Below are 27936 nucleotides of genomic sequence, written 5' to 3'. Positions count from 1 at the left end.
AGGCTGTAGACTCAGGTGTGCTCTCTTGGCCCAGAGCCCAGGGATCTACCCCAGTTGATCTGTCTCTAATTGGTGCCGAAGACATCTAGACTCCTTAATCTCATTTACACCCAAGACCTGGCTCAATCATTGTCAGCTACAGTGTGGCTGTCAGCTACAGTGTGGGTATCAGCTTGCTCCTCAACACATCTTTCCCACTGACAGGTTCACTGGCTCTCAACCCAGTTACCTGGAGTGTGAAGTAACTTTGGGATTCCTCAGAAGCCACTCACCAGCTAAAGGAGGGCTGGCAGTCCTCTTCACCTAACCACAGCATGCTACATTTTCTTCTGCTGTGGCTGCTTACATTGTGTTAAAGCAGCCTTGCAAGACAGTTTCTTCCCTGAGTTACAAGAGGGGGATGGGGCATAAGCTTCCTTCACTTTTGGCTTACCCTCAACCTACCCACCCCCTAAACCTTGAATTTCAGTTCCCTAAGGTGATGGGGGTGGGCAATGACAAGAAATATATACCTGACCACCTGCCTGCTCTAACTCTGCCTGTTCTTCCCACATTCCTTTGACACCTGAATGGGCTGTCCTTCATCTCTCCTTTAATACTCAAGGAATTTCCCCTACAAAGTGGCATTCATCCTGCTCTCTTTCCTGGGGACATGATAAAAGAAAAGATCAGAACAGAAAAACCAATTTATTGACCAAAGATACATCATTAGGTATTCCAAAAGTATTATCCCTGCTAAATAAAGATTCGAGAATATTGACAGAATAAAAAACAAAGTTTAAAATTATGGACTGATGATCAGCATAAAAATGCATGGTCCAAATGAAGAGAAAAATCTATTGCTCTGTTGAACGAGTGATAGAGCTTGCTAGAGATTCCTTTATCAAGGGAGAGACTGACTGTGCCTTTCTTATGACCAATTGTTTCAGTAAGTTATGTAGAGACCATTGAAGTCAGTATACTTAATTTTTGCAATTATTCATGTATAAACAATGTACAGGTAGTTAACAATAGCATAGCTACTACAGAGCAAGTTGCTCACTGCTTACTCAGAGCCTGAACAAAAGCCAGACCCATGCGTATATACTCATACCTTCTGCTGACGTTAGAGACAGTAGAGCAAAAATGGTAATAAATTAGTGCTCAATAAAAAAATGCTTGATTCTGTTTTGTTTTTATTCATCAACACACTGATGAATTGTGCATGCATGTATATAAAATCTATAAGTATATAGAATATATACATGCATGTATATAAAATCTATAATTTTGGCAAATACAATATCCTAATTTTACATTTTCTTATAAAATAAGAAAATGAGAATACTAAAATTGCAAATAAAGCCAATGCACCAAGGTTTAATTTTTTCCAATTCATGAGAGATATGGCTGTTTTAGAACAGGCACGCGCTTAACAAAACTCTGAAGTTCAAAGAAAGCAAACAGCAATTTGGTTCTGTGTAACATCTTCGGGCTACCTAGGCACAAGGTGCTCAGGTGCGCAATGGCTACGACGCTGCTAACATGTGAAAGACTGTGACGTATAGAAGAGAAACACAGAAACTCCCTATTCAAGCACTGCGCTGGGTTATCTCTAGAAATCCTGTGACCACACTTTCTGATAGATGTGCTCACAAAGCAGGCAAGGAAGCAGAACAGGACAACTGAAATCTGAAAAAGGTTCCAAGTCACAGCGTTTTGCCATAACCATATCTACAGAGAAAAGTGAAAAATACATTCAAAACATAGGTAGTAACAATTTTTATTTTCTTTTCCTAAAATCTGATTTTCAAAGTATCTAGCTAAGCTTGTAATAACTCCTCATATCTTATTATACATTGTGGAGAAAACCAGAAAATGCCAGATTTACTTTCTCTTAGCAGAGAAAGAGAAGGCTATCAGATATAAATCAGCAGCCCATGCTATTTTTCAAAGAGCTATGTGTAAAATATACTAAGGTTTCTCTTCAAATAATCTGATCAATCTTTTATTCTTTAATTCGTAGTATCCCCCCCTTTTTTCTCCTTTTTCCCTTTTTGCCTTTGTTAAATGCCCAGGCACGCCTCAATACCAAGCGTTATCAATACCAGCTCACATTCCTTCCCTTATTTAAAAAAAAAAACTTTCTAGCTCATTACAAACACCCCTTCCCTTTCCTCTTTACTTTCTTTTACGTGCCCACCCTATCTAAAAAACAAAAAAATCAAATGTTTAGCCAACTAAATTTAATTTAAATTATACAACCCAACCCTGGCCAATAAAAAAATACAAAAACAAAACTCACGTCAAAAATAAAAACTCTTGTGCCCTTTGTTCAAGTATATTCTCATGACAACTGGCCGAAGAGGCACCCCTCTGTGCAAAAATAAAATTGCTTTGCTAAAAATCCTTTTGTTCAAGTGTTCAATTTCCTTAAGATTTTAAGTGTTATTCCTAACATGTGTCTAGTTTGTCTTACATCCAAGTATCTAGCATTTTATCTTATGTATGTAATTAAAAGTCTGCTCAATTAAACTGTATTATCACACAGGCCTGGAAGAGGAACTGTTTATCACCATCATACTGGCCTGATGACCAATGTACACCACACCTTGAGCACTAAAGCAAAAGGAGGAAGAGACAAAACTCCCAAAAGTTTTGTGTGTTGTCTTGAAACAACAGTGGCATGTAAGTCTCAAGCAATTCAATGTTTCAAGAGAATTAGCCAAAGAACACTGTAAACCTGAACAAAATGTTTGTGTCTGGTTACTTGATGTCAAGAACATCACTGAAGCACTCTAGTTAAAATCCTCTTTAAATAATATTCTCTAAAAGGCCTCAGTAAGATCATCAGTTTTGCACATAATGAAAATTTAAAATATTCACAGCTGTTAATCAGAGGAATTCAGGAAAAGAATGCTGCATTACATATCATGCAGCCTGTAGGCTTTCAGGATAACGTTCTAATTCCGTGCTTTATCTCCTAATTTGTAAGGAAAAGCTCCCTTGCTCATGTCACACCTAATCATTTGCAGTTAGTTTCTCAACTAAGCTTTCACACACACTTGCTTTTATCTGCTCACACTCTGCCTCAAGCATTCATTCTTCATTCATTCATTCATTTATTCAACCAACAAACATTTTTCAAGCCCCTACTATGTAACAGGCACTGGGAATACAAAGAAGTTACATTCTGGAGGGAAGAGACATATAACAAGGAAACAAATAACAGAACAAGATTATGGTAACAAAACAGACAATTCAATAGAGTACTGGTGCAGTACCTAAGGAGGTGATGTTTTAGCTTTACTGAAATGACAAGAAGCCAGCCCTTCTACTTCTAGTTCACTCCTTTCACTCCTTCAAAACCCTCCTTCAGGAAGCACTGCAGGATCCCCCAGCTTGTTTTGTGTACTCCTCTTTTCGTGATCCCAAGACCCTATTCACACCTCTAGCAAACCACTCACCACAACTGCACTGGAATCTATGCTTTGCCATGCGGCCTCACTTCCCAGCCAGACAGTGATTAAGATCCATGAGGGTAGGTAGCTCACTTAACTCTGTGCCCCTGAGACCTAGCAGAAAGGCCCCCACCAAAAGGATGTGATGGATGGGTTAGGCAGTTCAGCTGTTCTAAATACCTCTGATGAAACTTACAGTGACCAATAAGAAATGAGACAAGGGACATGCTGGGCAAAGAAAGAAGATATGTAACTTGTTTGGGTGCGACGGCTCACGCCTGTAATCCAGCACTTTGGGAGGCCGAGGCAGGTGGATCACCTGAGGTCACGAGTTCGAGGCCAGCCTGGCCAACATGGTGAAACCCCATCTCTACTAAAAATACAAAAATTAGCCAGGCGTGGTGGCAGGCGCCTGTAATCCCAGCTACTAGGGAGGCTGAGACAGAAGAATCATTTGAACCCGGGAGGCGGAGATTGCAGTGAGCAGAGATTGCACCATTGCACTCCACCCTAGGCGACAAGAGGGAAACTCTGTTTCAAAAAAAAAAAAAAAAAAAGAAGTAGAAGATATGTAACTTAAACATGGCAGAAAGTAAAAACAAATATTATCTTGTTAAAAGAACCAACCACCTGAGTTTTCAAACGGATAACCTGTTTTTTTTACATTTTCATGCTCTGACAGCTATGAACACCTCCAGGGCAGAGAGTACACCCCAATTTCTGCGCCACCATAATAAGCCTTTTCCTTCTGGAGTGTGGTCACTCTGTAATCACTGATCATGCCCTTCTCACCCTTTATCCCAAACAACCAACAGGACTCACTAGAGTAGGTGTGTTACCAAATGTCTATTTAATGAACTAATCTGAAGTTTTAAAGCTCACTCCTGTGGTTTCTCTTGAGCTAGAACTAACAAAGAATCTTATTATATCAACAAAATATATTCAAGTGGCATGGAAGATAAATCAATATGAATTTGAAAAAAAAATCTGCCTCAGATAAATCACATTGTGGCTAGTGTTCATGGAAATTTAAGAGCCAATGGTATGAAAACATGCAAATTAATGGAGAAATACATTATTCCTAACAAAACATGGCAGAAAATTTATATTCACATTCTGTGTTTACAAAGAATAGAACAAACTGTAAGATTATAGTACCAAGTACACAGAATATGCATGTAAATGAAACTTTGATTCTACATTTCAAATGAATGAAAAAACTTAAACATTTTCACTGAAAAAGCAAGGTAAAGGGCAGTATGAATCTTTTCTCAACGGAGGAACACGGCTATATTATAACTGCTTTACAATTAAGTCCCTACAGAATTTAAATGTACTGGCATGGATAATATTTACATAATGACTTGTGAGTCACATCCTTCTAGTTATTCTACTACCTGTATTTAAAAACAAAGACATGTAAAAACAATAGAAATGATCACAAATGTATAACAAAATATGATATATAATAGACATACATAATCAGAAATAATCTGGTTAAATTTTTTATTGAGCCCTAAGCAACCAAACAAAAAAGCAGAGATTTCCTTTTGTTTTTCTTTATTATTATTTGAGACAGATTTGCACTCTGTCACCCAGGCGGGAGTGCAGTGGCTCGATCATGGCTCACTGCGGCCTCGACATCCCCAGGCTCAGGTGATCCTCCCACCTCATCCTCTGAGTAGCTGGGACTACAGGCTACTATCTGTGTGCCACCACACAAGGCTAATTTTTGTACTGTTTGTAGAGACAGGGTCTCCCTATGTTGACCAGGCTGGTCTCTAACTCATAGGCTCAAGCAATCCTCCCGCCTTGGCCTCCCACAGTGCTGGGATTACAGGTGTGAGCCACTGCACTTGGCCAAAAACAGAGATTTCTAACAAAATCATTGTTTCCTACTTACAGAAACGAACCAAAAAATCTGATTATTAAAGGACTATACTCCAAACAGTTGTAAATGTAACCTATTACTGGTTATTTTTTACACTCTTGTTGCCAAATCTATGTGGTTTAATAAGAAAGAAAACAAAAACTTTTCTAATTAGAAACATACTTTAGTAACATTTAATTGTGTGACACTTTTTAGAAGCCTAGAACACTTATTTTAGATACATCAATCTTAATTTCAAGCAAATAATAGAAAAGCAAAGTAAAACTCAAAGGTTGTCATATCGCTGAAAGAAGGGTAAGAAGAACTTCAGCTCTGAGCTAGACTGCCTGCATTTGAATCCTGGCTCTACCACCTACTACCTGAGTGGCCTTAGAGAAGTTCTTTAACTTCTCTGTGCCTCAATTTCCTCCGGAGAAAATCGGATATAATAATATAACTTATTCCTGAGGTTGCTATTAGGATTAAATGAGAAGATACAAGTAAAATGCTTAGAACACACATGAGTTAAAAAAACAGTATCACCATTATCACCCACTACCATCAAGGAAAAAGTTCAGAAATGTTCTACTTTTGGGCATTCCCAAATCATCAAAACCAAATTTCCAAAGGAACTCAGAGATCATGGAGTTGTATCCCTGAGATCTAGTTTCTCCTGCCCATGGAGAGAACTAACAGTCCTTATGATTATAAAGCCCAGACTCACAAAGGCAGTAGAGCTGAACTTCCCATCCAATAGAGCTAAGGTTCCTCCAGGAGTGGGAGGATCATGGGACCACAGCTTCTGCATGAGGCACAGAGGCGTGCTCAGGACTTCTGACAGTTGTGGTACTTGCGGAGATTCCACCTGTCTGATCACTAAGCACCATATAGCCTGGAGAGTTGGGGCCAGGGAAGCACTACCCACTGGATGGCAGCTCCTGGCAAAGGGTTTAATTGTAGCCAGAGTAAGCACTAGACCCCTTCCTCATTTGCCTAGTACCTCATAAACCAAAGGAGGCTTATCTCAACCAATGAGAGGGGAGGAAACTCCCACAATACTACCAGCCAGGTAGTATGAAGCTAGATTCCGTTTTTATTTCTAAAAGAATTGTGAGTGGTTTCCATCTGAGTATAATGGGGCAAATTAAAATTGATTCCACAGGTCTTTGAACTCTACAAAACTATCAGCTATTTGAAAGTAAGGATTATGTCTCAGTCCTATCTGCAGACCCAAGGGTCAATCACTGTGCCTGATACATAGTATATTTGAAGAATAAATTATTAAGTTTATTCTTTAAATATTAAAATATGTTACTATTATACAAAACGGTGTCAACAGATTTTAGAATTTTCATTATATATTAAACACATGCACACACAGACTTCTCATTCTGGTCAAGATGGAGCAGCCCCACTCCTTCCAGGTCCTCTTCCTTAAGACTAAAAATCCTTGACCGTGACACACAAACGTGCATAGGAAGCCAAGATGGAAAGAAGATGGCACACTGCATAGGGACTTCGGCACTTGAGAGGCAAGTTCCTGGGTTTCCTTATTGTCTCCCATATATGCCCAATAAGGTGCTTCAAAAGCCTTCAACCTGGAACCACTGATAGACAAATAAAAAAAAAAATAGCTCTAAGAAAAGCCTGTTCTTTCAGCCAAAAGACCAGGAAAAGGGTAGGCTAACAACTGAAAATCTTTTTGGCAATACCCTCCCTATTCCAGGCAACAGGGAGGGTACTGCCAAAAAGAAAATGGAAAAACTGCAGCAATGGAAAAACTGCAGCACCACCCCACTGAGGTTTCGGCAGGGCCAAGTGGGAAAACACTCTTTTACACATACACATCCCGAGAAAGCAGGCGGCACTGTTACAGTTCCCTGCCTGATGAGATCAGTGAGGCTGACCAAGGAGCTAATCTTTCATTGCCCATCAGGCCGTAGCACCTCTGACTCCCTGGCCAGGGTAGCGTCTGCAAGATGTAGCAGAGGCAATAAGGCAGGTGCAAATCTGAGATCCGATTTCACTGGGGAGGTGTTGGTGGGGCCAAATGAGGAGCTGAACATCCACCTCACCCATCTGCAATGAGGCAGTGTGAGTAAAAGTGGAGCTTTTGCAGAGGTGGTATCAATGGGACCAAGAGGGAAATTGAATATACACATTTGCCCTTATCCTATACCTCAACTAGGTGGCTACCTGCTAAAACACACATTAAATAGGATCCAGAGTCTTGCAATATCCAAAATGACCAGGATACAAAAAAAAAAAAAAAAAAAAAAAAATCATATTAGGAACCATGAAAATCACAATCTGAATGAATGAAAGAAGACAATTAAGAGACATTAACATTGAGATGAAGCAGATGCTGGAATTATCTGACAGAGATTTTAAAGCAACCCTAATAAAAATACTTCAGCAAAGAACCCAGAAGAGCCCATGGGCACAGACAAAAAAGAGCCCCAACAAAAGCCTTCTCTTCTCCAGCTAAAGGACCAGGAAAAGAACAGCCTAGCAGGACAAAAGACTTTAGACAATAACTACTCTACCCCACCCACAAAACAGTGAAAACTGGGGCCCTACCCATACCAGCAAATGCTGCGAAAAGAACATGTCTAGTCCCCTGCCAGGCTGGTGTCAGTGGAGGCCATCGTGGGGAGCGGTAACAAGATACTCCTGGCCCTCCAGCCACAGTAGTCAGCAAAGGCCTAGAGAGCTGGAATTCCCACCCAACAAAGCAGCAGCAACGAGCCCCTCTCAGTGGGTGTCAATGGAGGTGGAATTAGAAAACTCAACTTCCATTCCCTTCCTTTCCAGAAGGGGTGTAAGAGAAGGCCAAGAAAAACAGGAGATTAAATAAGATCCAGAGTCTAATGACATAACATCCAAAATGTCCAGGTTTCAGTAGAAAATTATTCATCATACTAAAAAGTAGGGAAATCTCAACATGCAAAAAAGACTAACAGGTGCCAACAAAGATTGTAGAGATGTCAGAATCATCACAGAAAAAATTTCCAAGCTGCCATCATACAAATACTTTAGAGTAATTACAAGCATACTTGAACCAAATAAGAAAATATAGGAACTCTCAACAAATTAATAGAAGATACAAAAAAAAACTTTAGGCCAGGCATGGTGGTTCACACCTGTTATCCCAGTACTTTGGGAAGCCAAGACAGGAGGACTGCTTAAGTCCAGGAGTTGGAAACAAGCCTGGGCAACATGGTGAAACCTGTCTCTACAAAATAAACAAAAATTAGCTGGGCGCGTCTGTGGTCTCAACTACTTGGGAGGCTGAGGTGGAGGATCACCTGAGCCTAGGGAGGTGAAGGCTGCAGTGAGCAATGATTGTGCAACTGCACTCCAGCCTGGGTGATAGAGTGACACCCTGTCTCAAAAAACCAAAAACGAACAACAACAAATAAAAACTTTATGAATTGAAAAATAAAGCAAATAACTGAAATTTAAAACTCAGTGAATGGACTAAACAACAGAATGGAGAAAACAGAGGAAAGAATCTGTGAACTTAGAGACAGAATAGAAATAATCCAATCTTAACAACAGAAAAGAAATAGATGGGGGAAAAATGAACAGAGACTCAGAGACATGTGGCACTATAATAAAAGACCTAATATTCATGTCACTGGAGGTTCAGAAGGATGGGACAAACAGAGTAGAGCTGAAAATACATTCAAAGAAATCACAATGGAAAAGTTCCAAATTTAGCAAAAGACATAACCTGCAGATTCATGGAGCTAAGCAAACTCCAAACAAGATAAACCCAAAGTAATTCCAGCCAAGACACATCATAGTGAAACTTTTGAAAACTAAAAAACAAAAAAAACAGCACCTTACCTATAGGAGAAAAACAATTTGAATGACAGTGTATTCTCATCAGTAACCACAGAGGCTAAAAGGAAACAGCACAATTTTCAAGCACTAAATAAAAGAACTGTCGGCCGGGCGTGGTAGCTCACGCCTGTAATCCCAGCACTTTGGAAGGCCAAGGTGGGCGGATCACGAGGTCAAGAGATCGAGACCATCCTGGCCAACATGGTGAAACCCCGTCTATACTAAAAATTACAAAAATTAGCTGGGCGTGGTGGTGCTCGCCTGTAGTCCCAGCTACTCGGGAGGCTGAGGCAGGAAAATCGCTTTAACCTGGGAGGCAGAGGTTGCAGTGAGCCGAGATCACGCCACTGCACTCCAGCCTGGAGACAGAGCAAGACTCTGTCTCAAAAAAAAAAAAAAAAAAAAAGAAGGGAAGGGGAAAGAAAAGAAAAGAAAAGAAAAAAGAAAAGAACTGTCAATCAGAAATCCTGTATCAAGCAAAAATACCATTCAGGAATGAAAGAGAAATAAAGACATTCTCAGATGAACGAAAACAAAGAGAAGCAGCTAGCAAACTTACCCTTAAAGAATGGTTAAAGGTAGTTTTCTAAATAGGAAGTAAAAGATAACCAGCCAGGCGTGGTGGTTCACACCTGTAATCCCAGCACTTTGGGAGGCCAATGCAGGTGGACTGCTTGAGCCCAGGAATTGGAGACCAGCCTGGGCAACATGGCAAAACCCTATCTATACTAAAAACACAAAAATTAGTCAGGTGTGGTGGTGCACACCTGTGGTCCCAGCTACTCAGGAGGCTGAGGTAGGAGAATCACTTGAGCCCGGGAGGTCACAAGGCTACAGTGAGCTGTGATTGCACCACTGGGTGACCCTCCAGCCTGGGTGACAAAATGAGACCCTGTCCCAAACAACAACAACAACAACAAAGAAAGTAAAAGATAACCAAAGAAGCTTGGAATTAAAGAAAAAAATATTAGAACAGGCTACAAAAATAAAAGGTGGGGAATATAAGACTATCCTTTCACTCATGAGTTTCATAAATCAGATTTGATGGTTGAGACAAAAATTATAAATTATAACATCATCTGATGTGGTGCTCGATGTACATAGAAGAAATACTTAAGACATATATATTTTTTAAGTGGGGAGGGCAAAAGGGTCTAAAGGAGAGTAAGATTTCTACACTTCACTTGAGTGGTAAAACACTGATAATAGATTGTGGTAAATACAAATGTATATTTTAATACCTAGATCAGTAACTAAGAACACAATACAAACTGATATACTAACAAACTGTATAAAAAAGATGGAATCCTAAAACTTCCTGAAGACAAAAAAAATAAGAAATGAAACCAACAGGGTCTCATTGTCATATATAAAATACTATACCCAACAGCAGCAGAATACATGTTTCTTTCAAGAGCCCATAAAATATTCACCAAGACAGAACACATCTTGGGTCACAAAACAAACCTTAACAAATTTTAAAGAACTGAAATCATACAGAGTATTTTCTCTGACCACAATGGAATCTGATTAAATATCAGTAAGGGAAAGAAAACAGGAAAATCTCCAAATAGTTAGAAATGAAACCTAACATTTCTAAATAATCCATGGGTCAAAGAAGTAGTCTCAAAGGAAATTCTAATTTCATAGAACTTGATGAAAATGAAAATACAACATATATCAAAATATGTGGGATGCAGCTTAAGCAGTATTGAGAGGGAAATTTATAGTATTCAATGTATACATTTTTTAAAAAGAGGGAAGGTTACAAATCAGTAAGATAAATTCTTCCCTCAAGACTAGAAAAAGAAAATAAACCCAAAGCAAGAAGGAAATAATCATGATAAAAGCAGAAATAAATGAAATTGAAAACAGAAAATCAATGAAGCAAAAGGCTGATTCCACAAAAAGAACAATTAATATTGATAAACTTCTAGCAAGACTGGTAAAGACAAAAAGAAAGAAGACAAAAATCATCAGTATCAGGAACAAAACAAGGAAGATCTCTACAGATCCTGCAGTCATTAAAAAGAAATAAAGCAACACTACAAACTTTACACTCTTGCATTTGACAACTTAGAAGAAATGGACCAATTTCCTTGAAAATCAAACTACCAAAAGTTAACCAAGATGAAATAAACAACTTTAAGAGTCATGTAATTATTAAAGAAATTGAATATGTAATTATAATTATCAAGTTTCCAATAAAAGAAATCTGCAAGCTCAAATAGGTTTGCTGGAGAATTTTAACACTTAAGGAAGAATTAACAGCAATCTTATACAGTCTCGTCTAGAAATTAGAAGAGGGACAGAGAATCCAGAATTAGAGATGCACAAATCTGCCCAACTGATTTTTCGCTGCAAAAGGAACTCAATGGAGGGAGAATAGACTTTTTAATGAATGGTGCTGGAGCAACCAGACATCCATAAGGGAGAAGAAAAAAGAACTTTGGCCTTTATCTCACACCTTGCACAAAAATTGACAAAATAGATCACGGACTTAAATGTAAAATGTAAGCTTATAAAACTTTTAGAAATAACCAAAGGAGAAAATCTTTAGGATGTAGGGCCAGGCAGAGTTCTCAGATTTGACACCAAAAGCACAGTCCATAGGAAAAAAAAAAAAATTGATAAATGACCTTAACAAAATTAAAATTTTTGGTCCATGAAAGACATTGTTAAGAGAATGAAAAAGCAAGCTATAATCTGGGAGAAAATATTTTCAAACATATAGAACAAAAGATTTAAATCCAGAATATATAAAGAACTTAAACTCAACAATAATAAAACAATACAATTCAAAATTGGAAAAATGGCACGGGTACTTCACTGAAGAAAATACACAGATGCCAAATAAGCACAGGAAAGGTGTTCAACATTTTTAGCCATTAGAGAAATACAAATTTAAACTACACTGAGATCACCTACACAACTATTAGAATGGCTAACATAAAAATAATAATAGTGATAATACAAAATGCCGGTAAGCATGTGAAGAAACTAGATTCCTCACACACTGCTGATGGGAAGGTAAAACTGTACAGCCACTCTGGAAAAGTATACACCAGTTTCTTACAAAGCATTACATTCACATACCATACAACCCAGCAACTGCACTCTTGAGCACCTAACACGGGGAAATGAAAACTGGAAACAATCTAAAGATCCTTCAAAAGGTAAACAAACTCTGGTACCTCTATACTATAGCATACTAAAAAAGAGCAAACTATTACTTCACACAAAAACTTGGGTGAATCTCAAGGGAGTTGTGCTGAGTGAATAAAGCTAGTCTCAAAGGGTTAAATATTGTATCATTCCACTAAAATAGCATTCTTGAAATGACAAAATTATAGAGATGAAGTACAGATTAGTGGTTGCCAGGGGTTAGAAAGAGGGGAAGGCAAGAGTGTGGCTGTGGCTATAAAAAGGCAGCACAAGGGATCCCTGTGATAAAACCGTTATGTAGCTTGACTGCGGTGGACATGTGAATCTACACAAGTGATGCAATTACATATAACTAAACATACACACACAGGAGTGCAGATAAAATTGGTGAAATCTGAATAAGGTCAATGGAAATACATCAATGTCCATTTTCTAGTTACGATACTATACTGTAATTATGCAAGATGTTACTAATGGGAAAAACTGGTCAAAGGATATAAGGAATCTATTATTTCTTACAACTACATGTGAACTATAATTATCTCAAGATTAAAAGTTTAAGGGAAAAAAAGCAAGATATATGTGAAAATGAATGTGAAACAGGAAGTGAGGACAGCAGTGTCCAATCTGATTCAAAAGTTTCAGGAGTTTTGTAGTATCCAATAGGGACACACATTTCATCAGTAAATAACTGTCATTATTCCTCATGCTCGTAAAAGGGTTTATGAGAAAGAAATTTAGCCAACAGACTGAGTTTTCCAAATGAGACTGTTTAAACTGTCACAGCAAGATGCTGGATGGGCAGGTTTAATGTCTAAGTTGTCTGTGTCTTCTTCCCTCCAGCGCCCTGGGGTGGGAAGAAGCTTCTGATGAAAAGTAGAACAGTTAAAAGAAAAAAAAAAAAGCTACATTTTTTGCACATTTGAAAGTAATGGGCATATGTGTGATCCTGCTACATAAATTAAAAATGTTAATACTAAAACTTTCTGTAATGTAGTCACTGCAATTTCATTTCTAAAATTCTGATTCTAGCCTATTTTGCTTAAATGAAGATGTGCCAATGAAGAGTTTAAAAGTCTAAGAAAGATTGGTGCAGCCAGAAGCTCTCAGGAGGGAGACACACAGGTTGCTTTCTTAAAACTTTATTGAGGCCAGGCACAGTGGCTCACGCCTGCAATCCCAGTACTTTGGGAGGCTGAGGCAGGCAGATTACCTGAGGTCAAAAGTTCGAGACCAGCCTGGCCAGCACGGTGAAACCCCGTCTCTACTAAAAATACAAAAATTAGCCAGGGGTGGTGGCGCACGTCTATAATCCCAGCCACTCAGGAGGCTGAGGCAGGACAATCACTTGAACCGGGAGGGAGAAGTTGCAGTAAGCGGAAATCACGCCACTGCACTCCAGCCTGGGCAACAGAGTGAGACTCTGTCTCCAAAAAAAAAAAAAAAAAAAACCTGTATTGAATAAAGAATACTCTCTAGAACTTGTAATATGATGAACTAGGTCTACATTGCATGCAATAAAGCTAAAAATGACAGCAGTTTACTATCAAATATTAAGCAAATTAGCATTTCTCATTGTACAGGAACCCTGGTAGTCTAATGTCTTTGTGTCTGCTAAGTCTCACGACTGAGGTTTTTGAGTACCACCTCCACTGGGGCAAAGGTGCGCTTTCTACTGCGCCTTCCTTCTCTTAAACAATCAAGCAGAATCATAATGCTTCCAAGTATGCATCTTGATCTCTAGGTCATCAGGCTGCTGCTGGCATGACTACTGGCTCTGCAGGATGGCTGCTGGCCTACCATGGCTAGTGCCCAGTAGCTAGGTTTTTGTTTTTGTTTAAGAATTCTGTTTATCAGCAGGGAAATCAAAAGACTGGGAGTCAGAGGTGGTACTTCCTGCCTGCTCCATTCAATCTTGCTATGCACTGTAACTAGAAGGGTTTTTGCTCACTTCCTTGTTGTGCCTACAGCAAGAGGAATTGTTTCTTTCTCCAGGAACTAGCTTGTCCCCAGGAGAGGACATGGTGGAGAGAGGAAGAGTTGATATGGAGCCATTGGAGGGACTCTGCAGGCCAGGTGTATCAATCTCCTGATCCTTCACATGATCCTTAAATGCTCTTAAATGAGACACTGAATAACGCAATGATGTTCAAGGCAAGAGACACCAAGGACACCACCAGCATGAAGATAATGAAGGTGCTTATCTCTGGGGGCGAGAGAGTAAGCAGTCCACTTAATGTGGGGAAAGATCTCGTTTGCAAGTGTAAACCACACTTAGGCTGAATCCATAGACAGACCACGGGATCATCAGGAAGGCCACCTCAAACAGAGGCCTGAAGATGACACCAATGGTACATGTTTGCAGCAAGCTCCCTGGGATTTTCACCCTTCCATGTTTCTCAAGGCCACACTTGAACTTCTTTATTTCAATTCCCTGCAAGTGCATCTCCACACTGACATCATCAATTTGGGCAACTTCCAGTTCTCCCAATTGCCTGTTCAACTTCTCTTCTTTTCACATCACGTAGAACACGTGTGTCAGGTACAAGAGTGGGGGCAGAGACACAAGTATTATCTGCAGAACCCAGAAGCATACATGGGAGATTGGCAAAGACTGGTCATAGCAGACATTTTCACAACCAGGCTGTTGAGTGTTCAATGAAAGGCAAACTGCTCATCATCCCAGGCTGACTCAACTGCAGTACTCAGGAGCAGGATTGGGGAAATGAAAAGGACTGAGAGCCACACCTTACCTCCAGCTGGGGACTAAGCTTGAACCTTCTCTAGGAGGTACCTGAGGCACTCCAGTCACCCATGTTGCCTGTTCGCTGTTAGTTCACTTAAAAAAAGTGAAGTAGGCATGCCAAATGATTACACTCATTGGGGGACTAAGTAAAATGAAAAAAGTTAAGTTCAAGCAGCCAAAACTGTCTCAAGTTCAAAAGTCTCCTGCTGTTCGGTACCTTCCTCGTTCCTTCTCCCTAATGAAAGAAAATTGCTCACACCAGGTAGAAGTTTATGTGAATTCATTTTCATGCAAGGTGAGTAAGTACTTCTAAACAAGGATGTACATATACCTATAATAGGGCAAGTTACATAGATGGAGGAACAAAATAGACAAATCTAAAGGTCTCTTTCAATTCCAGAATAAAGGAATCTCGAAAACAATGATTCAACAACAGAAACTGAATTAACAATTCATACTTACACACTAATTCATCTTGAGAAAATTAGGGCCAAAATCTCCCAAATAGATAATGATATTCATTCAACTACTATTTATTTAGAGCCTCCTAGGTGCCAGGTACTGTGCTAGGCACTGGTTCATTGGTGAGTAAAATGGAATTCCTATACGTGCAGAACTCACAATCAACCGGGGGAAACAATAATTAAAAGTGCAGTATTTTATTAAATGTAAGACAATTGTAAGATAAACCATTATTTTACCTACCATTCAGAAAGGAATCAAGAAATCCAGTGTAAGATACATCACAATTTCAGAAATGTGAGGAAAAATATATATCATAGAATCCAGAAAAAAGGCTCAGTGAGCAAGTGAATATACAACTTCAAATTTAATTAAGTGCCAAGAAGAAAACAAATAGGAGGCCCCAGCAGAGGACAACTCGAAGACACCCAGATCAGACTGGATAGGGTTGGCCAGGCCAAAACAGTGAGAAAATTGCTGCAGATGAAGGAAGCAGCCTGTGCAAAGATTTTTAAGAGTGAAGACCTCACCGTATTCAAGGAACTAAAACGCAGGCAGTGAGGTTACCAGGTAGTAGGCAAAGGAAGAAACAGCACAGCCTGAGACTGATGCCAGAGCAGGGGCTACCCTCAGGCATCCATTTGGCAGCAGCAGAGAACCAGTGACAGAAAGTGAGATTACACTGTGATGCTGGGGCAAGACTGAGGCCATGGGAGAAATTATTCAAGAGCTCTAGGGGCCAGTGGGAGGGTTGGAGGAAACTGGATCAGACTGAGGAACCTACAGAGCAGCACAAGGATGGGTATTCTGTGCTAACAGATGGCCAGTGAGTTTTGGTGGTGACAAAAAGTAAGGGATGTCAAGAATGATGGGGCTGGTCCTGAGAATCTCTGGAGAGAGGAACAGGCAATCAATCCTGGCACTGTGGTACTGAAGCTTTAGTGAATGAAGTGGCATTTTCCAAGGGTAGCTGCCAGCCCAGTTAGCATGAAGTAGTAAGATCAGGACAAAAAATGAGCTGCTGATCCCTCGTTATCTGGGAACTGGAGGTCAAGTCCCTGACAACAGGGGTCCCAACTTAAATATGTATTTATTGAACGCAGACCATCTATCTTCAGTTGAATTGTTAGCACATGGAAGCTATTTTGTTAAGACCATATTACTATACATTGTGTTCATTCTTGTGGGTTTCTTCTAGGGTACTGTTATAATACATGAAGAGTTCTTAAAAAAACATTTCGGGAGGAGCAACATTGATACCACCCAATAATCTGCTGAGGGTGGTGGAACCTGGCATGGTGCATAACTCATAAGCATGCCACTCCTGAAGACCTGCTAGTCTTTATCCATTTCCACTCTACGGCCCTTACTTCTTTATAATAAAGGTCTCTAAGCAAAAGCATAGTAAAAGGTTTCTGTCTCTAATTCAGAGCATGCTACACAAATAGATCTTATCGTAAAATGAGCCACAGCTAATTGATTATTACATAGCAAAAATTAATTATTTTCAACCAAATCCTTTCACTACAGCAAATCATTTTAAAACAAATTTTATTTAGTATATTAAAATTACATTTATAGAGAAAAACAAAAAAAATTACATTCTATTTAACATTTTAATTCTTTTAAAAATATATTTAATTCTCAAAGACAAATATTCATTTTAATCAAATGAGAAAAGAGGAAAATATTTATTAAACACATTAATCTGCTAACTAATAAGCGATCTTTAAATATACTGCTAATTTGTTTCTTGGTTTAATGGCTGTTTCTCACAGTACATTCAGTGAGAAAAATAAAACTTAAAATAAACCCTAAAAAAGAAGCAAGGTTAACGAAATTTATAGTGTCTCAAATGACTGAGGTTAGTTACGACTGTTATCCAAGGATAAGAACTGAAGCCTACCAAAATGCAAATTTGTAGCCAGTAATCAAATTATAAGGCTTTAAAGTACACACACACTACTTTCTCGGTTGCTTAAATAACACATTTTAGCCAAATTGTCCTCTACCACACAGATTCTCAAACTAATCCTATTAAGCTAAAGTCACCACGAACTATAGTTTATAATTACTACATTCTTCAACGTTAATTGAAAATAAACCACTGGCAGCATAAGAGTTCCACATTTATTCTCATTAGTTTTTCAAATTTAAGCCGTGCTTAGTCTCTAGAGATTTCAAAGTGCCTTAGAAAACTGAGTTCTTCTTCAAAAATAAGTGGGGTGAAATAAGTAAAGAAAATAATCCCTAGAACTACTTGAGCATGGTTTACAGAAGGTTAAAAAAAAAAAACAAACAATGCTGTAGGGGAGAAAAGGAAATCAAAATGTGTAATAATTCTAGTTTCTTTAGGGTAAAGTTAGTAGCCATTTGCAAGAACTACATAAAGTTCTTAAGTTTTCCAAGTATTTTGTTCTGAAAAAGTTCTTACTAAGCATATGAAAATACAGAGATTTGAAATTCAAAGGGATGAAAATAATTGGGAATGAGTCACTTCAGCTAAGAAAATGGTTCACAGGAAAGTTAAAAAACCTCTTGCTGAACATTAGTTATAAACTAGACAAGATATTTCCAATTTTAAAATGTAAACAGGACTTCCAGTTTCAGCATCAACCCATACAGTGCTTGGATACCATCACTCCTGTCCTTACATTAAGAAAAAACCCTAACAAATTGAAAATCAGCAACTTTTCTTGGATTTATGGAATTGAGGTCAGAGGGTAAACCAATCTCCTGAAATCTTGAGAAACAGGCAAATACAAAGAATCACATCCAAGATCAGCTTACCTGGAGCAGAAGGCACTGGAATCATACACTAGTAAGAAAACTTAAATGATAATTTTGACAAAGGCTAACTGAGACTAGCTTGTGAATGAGAACTCCTGGGGACTAAATCTTAGGAGGCCCTCTAAGTTCTTGCAGTTTTACCTCCAGGAAATCTCACCAGATTCTGACTATGAAGACCCAAGAAAAAACTCCTCCCCTTTTGTGTAAGATGCAAGGAAAAGTAATTTGAAATACACCCAGGGGTAAGATCTAATAAAAATCTCCTCTTCTTTTAGGTAGGGAGAGGAAGAAAGTAACCATTTTGAAATAAGGCCAGAATGTTTTTCATAACAAAGGTGAACAGCCCAAGAGAAAATTTACCGGAGCCTTGGTGTCCAGGGAGAAAGGAAGTCAGCCAAAGACAGTCCCTCTAGCCTTCTTGTTTCATCTAACAGAAGAAGAGGGGAGAGGGTGGCTGGAAACACTTCTGAAGGTTGTAGCCAAAGACTCAGGTCTTACAAAAGAATGAGATTATAGAACACTTGAACACTTTCTTCCCTTCGCCACACTCTTCCCATCATGTCAACAGAGCTCCAGTACATTAACAGAGAATTACAATTGAAAGAGTTGCAAGACACAGACTCACTATTTATAAAGGAGTTCTTAGGAGAACCCACAGACAATAGGCTACGAAAAATAAAATAACAAAGACACTAGAGGAAACTGAAGCCTCTGGCATCTATACCTACATCATTAAACATGACCTAGCTTCTAGACAGATTAACATAAAACCTTACACTAAAGACCTATTTATTCAGTTCCTATTGCCTAATATATCATATCCAGCTTTAAAAAAAAATTACAAGGCAGGCCAAAAAGCAAGAAAAAGCATAGACTAAAGAGACAAAGTAAGCATCAGAACCAGACTCAGATATGGCACAGACTTGGGGATTATCAGATAGGGAATTTAAAATAACTTTGATTAATATGTTAAGGGCTCTAATAGGAAAAGTAGACAGCATGCAAGAACAGATGGGTAATGTAAGCATATATAAATCTAAGGAAGAATTAAAAGAAAATGCTAGAAATCAAAATCACTGTAACAAAAATGAAGAATGCTTTTAATGGACTCGACAGTAAACTGGACACAGCTGAGGAAAAAATCACTAGGCTATAAGATATGTCAGTAGAAACTTCCAAAACTAAAATGGAAAGAGGAAAAAAAAATTTTTTTTCTTTTTTTTTGAGATGGAGTCTCACACTGTCACCAAGGCTGGAGTGCAGTGGTGTGATCTTGGCTCACTGCAACCTCTGTCGCCTCCCAGGTTCAAGCAATTCCTCCTGCCTCAGCCTCCTGAGTAGCTGGGATTACAGGCGTGCGCCACCACGCCCGGCTAACTTTTTTTTTGTATTTTTAGTAGAGACGGGGTTTCACCACGTTGGCCAGGATGGTCTCAATCTTTTGACCTTGTGATCCGCCCGCCTCAGCCTCCCAAAGTGCTGGGATTACAGGCGTGAGCCACCGTGCCCGGCAAAAAAAAGAATTTTAAAAAGCAGAACAGAACATCCAAGAATTATGGGAAAATTACAAAAGGTGTAACATATGTAATTGGAATACGAAGAGAAAAGTGAGACAAGGGAGAAGAAATATTTGAAAGAATAATGGCAAAGAATCTTTCAAAATTAAGGGTGCCAAACTGCATATCCAGGAAACTCAGAGAACACCAAGCAGAATAAATACCAAAAGATCTACACCTAAGTACATCATATTCAAACTACACAAAACTAAACACAAGGAGAAAATTGTGAAAGAAACCAGAGGAAAAAAAACACCTTACCTATAGAGAACAAGGGTAAGAATTACCTCTGATGTCCTGTCAGAAACCATGCAAGTAAGAAAGTAGAGTGAAATATTTATAAAATGTTGAAAGAAAAAAAAAAACTCTACCTCAAAGTTACTCAGTGAAATGATCCTTCAAAACTGAAGGAGAGTTTCTCAGATAAACAAATGCTGAGTGAATTTGTCACCAGTAGACCTGCCCTTTAAAAATGCTTTAAAAAGTTCTTCAGAGAGAAGGCAAAATTATATAGGTAAGAAACTGGGATCTACAGAAAGAAAAGAGCATTGGAGAAGGAATAAATAAAGTTAAGATAAAATCTATTTTTCCTATTCTGAATTGATAACTGTTCAAAATAATAACAGTAACTATTATTGACTGAGTATAGCATATGGATAAGCAATATGAATAATAGTAACGTTATAAGGGACTGGAGGGAGGAGTTCAAAAATTCTAGTAAAAGTTACCTACACTCCTCAAGAAGCAGTATAGAGTTATCTGAAAGTGTACTTAGATAAGTTGTAAATGCACACTGCAAACTCTAGGGCAATGACCAAAAAAAAAAAAAGTAAAAACAAGTATAATAGACACTAAAACAGGAGAGAAAATGGAATCCTGTAAAATGGTCAGTTAAAACCAGAAGGCTGAAAAAGATGGGATTTAAAAAAAAAAAAAAGTAAGTACAACAAATAGAAAATCAGTTATAAACATGGTTCATATTAATACAACTATATTAATATCATTTTAACTGTGAATGGCCTCAATACACCAGTTAAAAGAAATTATCAGAGTAGATTTAAAAAAACGAATATAAAGAAATGGGCCAGGCGTGGTGGCTCATGCCTGTAATCCCAGCACTTTGGGAGGCTGAGGTGGGAGGATCACTTGAGCCCAGGAGTTTGAGCCAGCCCGGGCAACATGGCAAAACCCTGTCTCTACAAAAAATACAAAAAATTAGCCAGGCATGGCAGTGCACACCTGTAGTCCCAGCTACACAGAAGGTTGAGGTAGAAGGATCACTTGAGCCTAGGAGGTGGAGGCTGCAGTGAACCATGATTGTGCCACTGCATTCCAGGCTGGGCAACAGAGCAAGACTCTGTATCTAAAAACAATTAATAAATAAATAGAAAGCAAAGCAAAGCAAGAGAAAGAAAGAGAGAGAGAAAGAGAGGGAGGGAGGGAGGGCGGGAGGGAGGGAGGGAAGGGATAGGATAAAAGTAAAGGGATGGAGAAAGTTATACCACGTTCACACTAATCAAGAGGAAGTTGAAGTAGTTATATAAATTTTAGACAAAGCAGATTTCAGAACAAGGAAAATCACTGGGATAAAGAATAGCATTACAAAATGCAAAATTCTCCAAGAAGACATAACAATCCTTAATATGAATGTACCAAACCAGAGAGCATCAAAATACATGAGGAAAATACTGATATAACTGCAAACAGAAATAGACAAATCCACTACTATAGTTGGATACTTTAACAGCCCCTTTCAGTAACCAATAGATACAGCAGGCAAAAAAAAAAAAAAAAATGAGTATGGGTATCTATGAATTGAACAATACCATCAAGCAACTGGATCTACTTGACATTTATATAATACTTTAGTAACAGCAGAATACACATTCTTCTCAAGCTTACGTGGAACAATCACCAAGATAGACCACAAATGGGCCATAACATATACCTTAATAAATTTGTAGCTATCATACTAAGTATGCTATCATACCACAACGGAATTAAAATAGAAATCAGTAACAAAAACATAGCTGGAAAATCTCAAAATGTTTAGAGAATAAACAACAAACTACTAAATAACACATGAGTCAAAGAAGTCTGAAGAGAAATTTTAAAATATTTTGGACTAAATAAAAATACAAGTCAAAACTTGTGCAGTACTATGAAAGCAGCACTTAGAGAAAAGTTTATAGCATCAAGTGCGTTATTAGAAAACAGACGTAAAATCAATAATCTACGCTTTACCTTAGGAAAGAAAAGAAAGAAGGGCAACTTAAACCTAAAACACGGAGAAGAAAAAAAAATTTTAATTACAGTAGAAATCAATGAACTGAAAACAATCAACAGTAAAAACAAAAGCTGCTTCTCTGAAATCAATAAAGCTGATAAACCTCTAGCCAAATTAACCAAGAGAAAAAAAAACGCAAATTATTCACATCAGATTTGAATGAAGAGTCATCACTACCAAATCACATGGACATTAAAAGGAAAATAACAGATTATTATAAATAAATCTATGCCTAAAAATTTGACAACTTAGATAAAATGGACCAATTCCTTGAAACATACAAATTACCAAAATTTACACAGAAAATAATAATCTGAATAGGTCTGTATATATGAAAATGGATCAATAATTATTAATATTCCAAAAAAGAAAGCTCCATTCTCACATGGTTTCGTTGGTGAATTCTAGCAAACATTTAAGAAATTATACCAATTATCTACAATCTCTTCCAGACAACAGGAGCAGAGGGAATACTTCCTAACTCATTCTATGAGGTCAGTATCATCCTAATACCAAAATAAGCTAAATATATTTTTCAAAAGGCAAACTACAGACCAATACCTCTCATGAATACAGATGCAAAAATCCACAACAAATATTAAGGGAATCAAATCCGCCAATATATGAAAACAACTATACACCAGGTATGAAAGGCTGCTTCAGGGCCGGGCACGGTGGCTCACGCCTGTAATCCCAGCACTTTGGGAGGCTGAGGCGGGCGGATCACCTGAGGTCAGGAGTTCGAGACCAGCCTGACCAACGTAGAGAAACCCCATCTCTACTAAAAATACAAAATTAGCCAGGCGTGGTGGCAGGTGCCTGTAATCCCAGCTACTCGGGAGGCTGAGGCAGGAGAATCGCCTGAACCCAGGAGGCGGAGGTTGCGGTGAGCCAAGATCGCACCATTGCACTCCAGCCTGGGCAACAAGAGTGAAACTCCGTCTCAAAAAAAAAAAAAAAAAGAAAGAAAGAAAGGCTGCTTCAGCATTCCAAAATCAAGCCATGTAATATACCACCACCACCATGCTAAGGTGAAAAATCACATGGTCTTATCAATGGATACAGAAAAGCATTTTTTGAAACTCAATCTCCATTACTGATTTAAGAAAAAAAAACAAACCTCCCAGCAATCTAGGCATAGAAAGGAACTTCCTCAGATGAAGAACATCTACAAAAAACCTAACATTATCAGTACTTAACAGTAAGAAACTGCATGCCTTCCCCTTAAGATCAGAAGGATGCCCCACCTCATAAGTCATATTCAACACTGTACTGGAAGTCATAAGAAATACAATAAGACAAGAAAAGGAAAGAAAAGATATACAAATTGGGAAGAAAGAAATAAAACTGTTTTGTTCACAGATGACATGACTGTCTATGTAGAAAATCCCAAAGAATCAACGAAAACAAAAAAAAGAAAAAGAAAAACCTGGAACTAATAAACAATTACAGCAAGGTCACAGGATGCAAAGTTAACAGACAGAAGTCAATTACTTTCCTGTATACCAGCAAAGAACAACTAGAATGTGAAATTGAAAACACAATACAATTTATCTTAGCACCCCAAAAATAGTGCTAAGGTATAAACCTAACAAAATATTTGCAGGATCTGTATGTGAAAAATTATTCATTGCTGTTGAAAATCAAAGATGATCTAAATAAAAGGAGAGAGATTTTGTGTTCACAGATTATAAGACTCAATATTGTTGGCCGGGCGCGGTGGCTCATGCCTATAATCCCAGTACTTTGGGAGGCCGAGGTGGGTGGATCATCTGAGGTCAGGAGTTTGAGACCAGCCTGACCAACATGGCGAAACCCCGTCTCTACTAAAAATACAAAAATTAGCCAGGCGTGGTGGTGGGAGCCTGCAATCCCAACTACTTGGGAGGCTGAGGCAGGAGAAGCGCTTGAGCCCGGGAGGTGGAGGTTGCAGTGGGCCGAGATCGCACCATTGCACTCCAGCCTGGGCAACAGAGTGAGACTCCATCTCAAAAAAAAAAAAAAAAAAAAAGACTCAATATTGTTAAGATGTCAGTTCTTTTCAACTTGATCTGCAGATTCAATGCAATCCCAATCCAAATCCCTAGAAGCTATTCTGTGAATATTGACAAACTAAAGTCAAAGGTTGTATTGAAAGGCCCAAAACAGCCAACCCAATACTGAAGAATGACAAAGTGAAAGGACTGATACTACTACCCCCTTTAAGATAATACAAAACTACAGTAATCAAGACAATATGGTATTGGTGAAAAATAGTCACAGACATCAATGGAACAGAATAAAGCACAAAAACAGACTCAAGAACCAGCCTGGTCAACATAGCAAGACCCTGTCCCTACAAAAAATTTAAAAATTAGGCCGGGTGCAGTGGCTCACGCCTGTAGTCCCAGCACTTTGGGAGGCTGAAGTGGGTGGATCACCTGGGGTCAGGAATTCAAGACCAGCATGATCAATATGCTGAAACCCCATCTCTACTAAAAATATAAAAATTAACCAGGCGTGGTGGCATGTACCTGTAGTCCTCGCAACTCAGGAGGCTGAGACCAGGACGTGCTTGAACCCAGGACGTGGAGGTTGCGGTGAGCCAAGATTGCGCCACTGCACTCCAGCCTGGGTGACAGAGCGAGACTCCATCTCAAAAATAATTAATTAATTAATTTAAAAATTAGCCGGGCATGGTGGCATGAGCCTATAGTCCCAACCACTTGGGAGACTGAGATGGGAGGATTACTTGAGCCCAGGAGTTTGAAGCTGTAGTAAGCCATGACTGCATCACTGTATTGCAGCCTGGATGACAAAGCAAGACCCCATCTCTAAAACAAACAAACAAACCAACAAACAAAAAATAGACTCAACACAAATACAATCAGCAGATCTTTGACAAAGGAGCACAGGCAATCCAATGGGGAAAACAATCTTTTCAACAAATGGTGCTAGATGTCCAAATGCAAAAGAAAGTATCTAGACACAGACCTTACAAGTTTCAGAAAAACTAACTCAAAATAGATCATACACCTAAATGTAAAATGCAAATGTATAAAACTTCCAGAAGATAACCTAGAAAATCTAGGTGACCTTCAGTTTTGCAATGAGGTTTCAGTTGTAACACCAAAAGGACTGTCCATGAAAGACAAAATTGCTAAGTAGGATTTCATTAAAATTAAAAACTTCTGCTCTGGTAAACATACCATTATAAGAATGAAAAGACATGCCACAGACTGGAAGGAAATATGTGCAAAACACATATCTGGAGAGTGTTAGCACTGAAAATGGCAGAACTGGGAAATCTAGGACTCTGTCCCTCCACAAAAACAACTAATGAGCTGGCAAAAAGTATCAGAATCAACTTTTCCACAACTCTGCAAGTATTCAAAAACTCACAACAACCAGAGGAAGGCTTGGTGAAAAAGGTAGCTGCTTTGTGATAACACTGTGCATTTTAAACTGCCCACCTACATTTACCCACATATCATATCCATGGCAGATGAGAAGACTAGAAATAGAGGACAACTTCCTCAACCTGTTAAAGGACATTTTTAAAACCCACAGCTAACATCATGAATACTCAATGGTAATAGACTAAAACCCCTCCTCTCAAGATCAGGAACAAGACAAAGATGCTCACTTTCACCACTTCTATTCAGCATATCACTGGAAGTTCTAGCCAGAGCAATTTGACAAGTAGAAGAAATAAAAGGTGTCCAAATTGTAAATGGATAAGTAAAACTACCCCTATTCACAGATGGTACCTTATAAAGAGAAAATTCTAAAGAATCCACACACAAAAATATTAGAACTAATAAACGAATTCAGCAAAGTTGCGTAATACAAGATCAAAACACAAAAACCAGTAGGCCCCAAAATATTAAACATGTAATTACCATATGACCCAACAATGCTACTCCTAGGTATATATTCAAAAGAATTGAAAACAAGGACTCAGATACTTGTATGTGAATGTTAATAGCAGCATTATTCATAATAACCAAAGGTATAAATAACTCAAGTGTCCACGAAGAAACAAATGGATAAACAAAATGTGGTGTACATTCTCCCCCCACATATCATATCCATGGCAGATGAGAAGACTATAAATAGAGGGCAAGTTCCTCAACCTGATAAAGAACATTTATAAAACCCACAGGTAACAGCATGAATACTCGATGGTAATAGATGATGTCTAATTACACGTATACACCACATTTTGTTCGTTGTATACATATACAATGAACATGATGTTTTCAAGGTTCAACCATATAATATTGTTATATGTTGTTCCAATATTGTTCAGCCATATAAAGGAATGAAGTTCTGATATACTCTACATGAATGAACCTTAAAAACATCATGCTAAGTGAAAGAAATCGGACACAAAATGACAAATACTGTAATATTCCACTTATATAAAATATCTAGAATAGGTGAAAATCACAGAGACAGAAAGTAGGTTGGAAGTTACAACTACTGGGGATAGGGGAATTAGAGAGTTATTGCTTAATTGGCAGAGAGTTCCTGTTTGGGGTAATGAAAAAAATGTGCAAATACATAGTAGTGATGGTTACGTAACACCGTGAATACAATTAATGTCAAACTGTGGCCTTAGAAATAGTCGAAACAGCAAATTTTATATTACATATATTTTACCACAATAAAAAAAAAAACTGGGGCCGGGTGTGGTGGCTCACGCCTGTAATCCCAGCACTTTGGGAGGCCAAGGCAGGCAGATCACTTGAGGTCTGGAGTTCAAAACCAGCCTGGCCAACATGGTGAAACTCTGTCTCTACTAAAAATACAAAAATTAGCTGGGTGTGGTGGCATGCGCCTGTAATCCCAGCTGCACGGGGGACTGGGCCAGGAGAATGGCTTGAACCTGGGAGGCAGAGGTTGCAGTGAGCCGAGATCACATCACTGCACTACAGCCAGCCTGGGTGACAGAGCCTCTGTCTCAAAAAAAAAAAAAAAAAATCGATAATATTTCTATACACTGGACACAATCCAAAAAAGAAATTAACAGAGCAATTTCATTTAAAATAGCAGCGAGCCGTGGTGGCTTACGCTTGCAATCCTAGCACTTTGGGAGGCCAAGGTGGGTGGAATACATGAGGCCAAGAGTTTGAGACCAGCCTGGCCAACATGGCAAAACCCTGTCTCTACTAAAAATATAAAAATTAGCTGGGTGTGGTGGTGCACATCTGTAATACCAGCTACTCAGGAGGCTGAGGCATGAGAATTGCTTGAACCCAGGAGGCAGAGGTTGCAGTGAGCCAAGATCACAACACTTCACTCCAGTCTGGGCAACAGACCAAAAGTCTGTCTCAAAAAAAAAAAAAACAAACAAAAAAAACAAACTCCAGCCTGGGCAACAGAGCAAGACTCTGCCTCAAAAACAAAAAAAGCATCCGAATGAATAAAACATCTAAGAATAAATCTAACCAATGAGGTAAAAGACTAGTACACGGAAAACTACAAAACATTGCTAAAAGAAGTTAAACACTTAAATATATGGAAAGGTCCCATGGATTGGAAGAATTTAGGATGACAGTACTACCCAAAGCAATCTACAGAGTCACTGCAATCTCTATCAAAATTTCAACAGCTTTTTTTTTCCCCAGAAATGAAAAAAAAAATTTCAAATTCATACAGAATTGCAAGGAGCCCTTGATAGACAAAATAGTATTGGAAAAGAATAAAAAAGTTGGAAGACTCACACTTCCGAATTTCAAAATTTACTACAAATTTATAGTAATCAAACCAGTGAAGTGCTGACATAA

At 38.5% G+C, this 27936-nt stretch overlaps 1 protein-coding gene and 1 pseudogene across 4 annotated transcripts in view; both read right to left on the bottom strand.

Moving 5' to 3' along the window:
- Positions 1 to 27936, bottom strand: part of CDKL5 (cyclin dependent kinase like 5) — a 227464-nt gene that overhangs the window by 103627 nt on the left and 95901 nt on the right. The window lies entirely within an intron of this gene.
- LOC134739056 (gap junction alpha-1 protein-like) lies at positions 14024 to 15140 on the bottom strand (annotated as a pseudogene).

This window comes from Pongo pygmaeus, chromosome X (assembly GCF_028885625.2).
Source record: "Pongo pygmaeus isolate AG05252 chromosome X, NHGRI_mPonPyg2-v2.0_pri, whole genome shotgun sequence".
Lineage (NCBI taxonomy): Eukaryota > Metazoa > Chordata > Mammalia > Primates > Hominidae > Pongo > Pongo pygmaeus.
The sequence above is the reverse complement of the archived record's forward strand: the minus strand, read 5'-3'. Positions and strand labels throughout refer to the sequence as shown.